Below are 5,334 nucleotides of genomic sequence, written 5' to 3' on the forward strand. Positions count from 1 at the left end.
CCCTCCCTTCTACGGGCTCTTGAGAAGGCTGGGGCTAGAGGCGCCAGCCCCGCAGGGGAATGCGCATGTGCTGACTCTTCTACCTCCTTGAGATAGTTGGGGAGAATTTAAAGGGACAGTGTCCTATCAAACGTAATAGGAAGCTTCGAAGAGGACTGAGTCTGTGTGAGAGCTCCAGCACGCGTCGTAGAGACAATTAAGTGAGTAAGCATTTGCATTTTACAAAACGCTTTACCATCTTTTATCTCATTCACCCCTTATAATCCTCTAAGGTGGCGATTTTACAGCTAGGAAGGCCATCTTACAAATAAGAAAAGCAAATTTATAAAGGTTGCTCTAAGTCCATCACCAAGGAAATCTTTTTTCACCACTCCTCACCTGGAATGCTGATCAGGAGACTTACCCACCCTCCCTTCTCTCCGCAGTTGGTCAGGCCTCCAACTCCTCTCTGAAAAAAACAATTGTTTTTCTTATCTCTAACCTAAAATTAATAATGAATGGATTCTAAATCCCTTGAGCAGGGGTCTGTTGTTTTTGTACAATTTTTTATTTATTTTTATTTTTTTACTTTTTTAAGTAGTTGGAAAAAATCAAACAATAAGATTTCATGACACATGAAAATGTCATGAAATTCACATGTGTATCCATAAAGTTTTAGTGGAACACAGCCGCCCTGGGTTAGGTACTGTCGGGCTGCTTTCTTGCTACAGCAGCAGAGTTGAGCACTTGGTGCAAGGTGGGGGGGGGGGGACTGCAAAGCCTCAAATAATTGTTTTCTGGCCATTTACAGAAAGTTTGCCAACTCCTGCTTAACACGGTTGGTCACCCAAGCCCTCTTACATCATGGGTGATTGAAAGGATGCGCACAGGTGATTATTATCCTATTTTAGCCTTACTAGGGAGGGGAACTCCACTGCAATCTAATGCTAAAAGTCAGCCTGAAGCAAGGGCAACCACCCCGGCCTGAGGGGGAGGGACCTGGATTCCAGTCCTGTGTGGCCTCAGGCAAGTCACTGTTTCCCCAGGAGCTTTTTATCCCCTGTAACCTGGGATTCAGTTAGTAGGTGGTACAGCTCCTTTACCTGGAAGGGACTAAGGAACAACCTCAAAAGAGAATTTGGGGCAGCCCTGGGAAGGTTCCATTCAAGGAGGCAGGCTAACAGGAAAATGCTTGTGGAATTAATCAAAAGATCAGCCTTTCCCCATGACAGGCCAGGGGCAGTGTTGTGTTCATCACATGTTTATTAAATTAATAATAACTAAAGTTTATTAAAGATAGACACCATGAATTGAGCCTGTGTGATGTCCTGGGCCATGGGCTTGTCACTTTATAGGCATTACTTCGTTTACTCTTCACCACACCCTTGGAGGGAGGTACTATTAATATCCCCATTTTACAGGAGAGAACTGAGGCTGTGTGTCTAAGAGCCTATGGAGCAAGTGAATGAACAAACATCACTTCTCCCAAAGGCAGTGGGAACAGAAGCGTGTATTCTGGAGTCTAGGAAAAGTTGTCCTGATGTCCACACTGAGAGAGGCGGTCATTCCCCTGCTGTGAGAATGGGGGGCATCATGTACAAAGCTTGGGAACACAGAGCCATTCCCAGTATCGAGGCCCCCAGTCTGGGGTGGCTGCTTCTTGGGCCAGCTTCCCAAGCTGCACAGCACAGCGTCTGCACCACAGCAGAGGAATAAACAGGACTCAGAGGGGCACAAAAGTCTTTCCTGCTGCCTCTCCCAGTGTACCATGAGATCCACAGAAGACCAGCTCTAAGGACATAGTTGTTCCACAACCTGGCTGGGGCCTTGGAGCAGGAGCTGAATGGGAGAATAAAAAGTACAGAATAGGGGCGCCTGGGTGGCTCAGTCGTTAAGCGTCTGCCTTTGGCTCAGGGCGTGATCCCAGCGTTCTGGGATCAAGCCTCACACCGGGCTCCTCTGCTAGGAGTCTGCTTCTTCTCCCACTCCCCCTGCTTGTGTTCCCTCTCTCGCTGGCTGTCTCTCTCTCTGTCAAATAAATAAATAAATAAAAATGTTAAAAAAAAAAAAGTACAGAATAAAGAGGATGGTATGTTCTCAAGAGGGAAGGTGGTGTGGGGGCCCCACCTGGGTATTTCTGGGATGAAGACCCAGGCTATAGCTCCTCTCCAAGGAGATAAAAGGGGGGAGAGTCAGGCTTTGTGGGGCCCCTTGGGGGCCTCTCTGTATTAGTTTAGGTAGAAACTCAACAGACAAACTGGGTGCTGTAGGCCTCAAGGGCCCTAGGGGGAGGCTCTCCCTTTCCCAGGATGGTCCACTCAGAAGAAGCCCCTCTGGGAATTCCCTCAGTGGCCTCTGGATAGGTGCGGAAGGGATCCTGGAAGGTAGCTTGGGGGCTGTGGCTTTTGACTCAGTCCATGGTGGAGGGCCTGGATTTTGCATTTTGTCTAAATTGTGGTAAAATATACATAACAAATTATACCATTTTGATCATTTCTAACTGTACAATTCAGTAGTGTTAGGGATATTCACATTGTTGCGCAATCAACATCCAGAACTTTTTCATCTTGCAAAACCGAAATTCTGTACTCATTCAACGACAATGCCAAAATGGGTGAACTGTATGGTATGTGAATGATAGCTCAATAATGACGATTTAAAAAGAGAATTTTTACCCAGTACCCCCCAGGTGACATTGTACCTATTTTGAGATCCAGTTCAAATGCCACTTCTTGTAGGAAGTCTTATGTCTTCCACCATTCAGGCCCCCAAATCCTCAGACAGAGCACACCTTTTCTATAAAACATGAACCCTCCACACTCCTTCTGACCTCGAGACCCTCAGAGTTCAGGGCACTAGCCCCCAGGGAGCCTAGGGTGGGAGGCTGGAGCTGGTGCCCTCCTGACTCAGGCTGGGAGGCCTGTGGTCCTAGCTTTGCGACCTTGGGCAAAGCACTTCTCTTTTCTGGGCCAGGGGATCCTCACCTGGCTGTAGAAGTCTCTGTGGACCTGCTGTCCGCCAGCTTTTTCTGCAGGGATGTGGGACGGGCTTTTACTTTCTGAGCCTGGGAGGTAGGCAAGTAGAAAATTATGGGTTTTCATTTGACAGATAAGGACATCAAGGGCCAGGTGGACAAGGCCGGCTGAAGATTTCTAAGCAGGGGGGCTGCTGGCCAGCTCTTCAGTGTAGAGCCCTGTACCCCCGCCTCGCTAAACTATGGCCTTTGCTTTCTGTTGCTCCAGCAGGTGGGCACCTCTCAGGGAAGATGGCTGGGTGGTCACCAAGGCATAAGGCAGGGTAAGAAGACTCTGAAAATGGCCCCAGTCCCCTCCCTGACCTCAGCGTCCAAGTCTCATTGCCCATTCCTGCTGTTTACATGAACCAGTTAGTTGTTCATCCAGCCAAAACTTCTGGGTGGAGATTTCACAATGTAGCGTAGGGGATGGCATTAAGAGATATAAGGGGTGTTGGGGTCCAGGGTCCTAAGAGGGAGGCCCAAGACTGTAGGTCGGGAACTTTTGTCCAGAATGCCAAATTCCTGGGATCCCAACCCTTACCTTGGATGCCCTGCAGTAGAGTTTTGAACAAGAGACCCCACTATCACATCTTAGGGCCCAGACGGGCTACTGGAGGTCTGTCCAGGGAAGCCAGCTCACCTGGGGTGGGATAGCAGTGCCAGGGAGCACCTCCTGTTCGGGTGCTTTGCCATTCCAAGGCTGGCCCTTTAAACCCCGGACCATGATGTCACCATAGACAGCAAGGGATGGGAGGGGGACTGCAGGCCTGAGGGCGGACTGCATTTCCCAGCAGTCTTGGGTGCACCACACCTCTCCCAGCAGGCACTGGCTCACTGCAGACTATTAACCAGTTCAGTGCCCGTTTCCAAGTGCGTTCGGAAGTGTCTGGCCATTCTGGGGTGAGGGTGGGATTCCCCAGCGGGTGGAATGCCTGGGGCACAGATGAAGCAGGCCAAATCTTTGGGCCTGGTATAGCACTGGGCCTCTTCCCTGCCAGGGTCCTGGCATCACCCCCAGCTTCCTGGTGCAGACTCCAGAGTCCTCTCTTTCTATGCAGTCTCCTTTCTAGAACGCAGGAGCCTAGCCTCAGATGGACCCCATCCCACTCTGCTTAAGCTTTGCCCCCAGGCCCCTGAAGGGGTTACCCCTTTGGTCTGGCAGCCCCCTTTAAGCCCGGCGGGGACTACATCTCCCAGCGGCCCCGGGAACTTCCTGACGCAGCGCTCCCCCCTCCACTCCCCAGCCCTCGGGGAGGTGCGGGCCGGGCGGGGGGAGGTGACTTGATGTCATCCTGAGCAGCTGGGCGGCGGGTGCCGGTGCGCACAGAGCCGGGGCTCCCGCGGTGCAGCGCCGCGCTGGGTCGCGTCCCAAGACTTGAGGAGAGGTCCGCACGCCGCCGGGGTAGCCCAGAGCGCGCCGAACGCCTGCACCCCGACTTGGGGCTGAGCTGGGGGTATGCTCCGGCTCTCCCGGAGCCCGAGAGAGAACCCAGGAGCGCCGCCACCCAGAGCCAGCGCCCGGAGCGGAACCGCGGCGAAGGAGAACTGAACAGTCGCCCCCTCCCCACCCGCAGCCCCCCGCTGGTCGGGGACGGAAGTCTGGGCTTCTGAGAAGTGAGTGCCCCCCCACCAGGAGGCAGATGAGGTTTGGGGGGTGAGGAAGGAGGAGCTGAGGTGGAGGAGGTTGCCAGATTTTAGGAGGGAGGGGTAGCGTGGGGTTAGGGCCCCCATTCTTGGGGAAGTCGCTGGTGGCCTGGATTAGTGGAGCAGAAGGTGGCCCGTTCTGTTAGGGGCCAGGGATGAGGATGGGGTTCCCCATTCTAGGTAGAGGCTGGTTTGGGGGATAGGCCCCATCCCAAGAGGGGTTGTTTTGGAACCTGGGACCTTTCTGTCTGGGAGAAGGGCAGGACATGCTCCTGTGGGAAGGGGTTGCACCTGTATTTAGGATCTGGGCCAGGTAGGAGGGAAAAGAAGACTTGAGTGCTCGGACTTAAGCAGCCTCACACACTGTCTTTCCTGGAAGAACTGACAGGCTCTCTCTCTTTCTTTTGCTGGTCTCTCTGCCCTGACTTCATTTTCAAAAGAGCCAGGGTGAGAACCCTAACTGGACTCTTCGGGACCCCCAGGAAGGACCTGAGGCCTGAGCCATCCTCCTCTCTACTCTGCCTGCCCCCCCAGGACTGGGCAGTTGCCGCAGGCCCTGGGGGGGGGCCCAGACTGTGGTTGTGTGCCCCCCCCCCAGGATGGGCCCAAGTTAGTCAGCCTCACCCCATTCGGCAACCTTCGGGCCCAGAGGGAACCCCAGGGGCTCTGAAGGCTTGACCCACCACCTGGCCACC

The 5,334-nt window shown here is 53.2% G+C and overlaps 1 long non-coding RNA gene across 1 annotated transcript; it reads left to right on the plus strand.

The window, feature by feature from the left end:
* Positions 1 to 124: 124 nt before the first annotated feature.
* Positions 125 to 2,010, plus strand: LOC123778351 (uncharacterized). Its single transcript, XR_006775913.2, has 3 exons — positions 125 to 200; positions 791 to 869; positions 1,401 to 2,010. It is a non-coding gene; the product is annotated as an uncharacterized LOC123778351 (long non-coding RNA).
* The last annotated feature ends 3,324 nt before the right edge of the window (positions 2,011 to 5,334 follow it).

This window comes from Ursus americanus, chromosome 24 (assembly GCF_024610735.1).
Source record: "Ursus americanus isolate L20-20 chromosome 24, mUrsAme1.1.p, whole genome shotgun sequence".
Lineage (NCBI taxonomy): Eukaryota > Metazoa > Chordata > Mammalia > Carnivora > Ursidae > Ursus > Ursus americanus.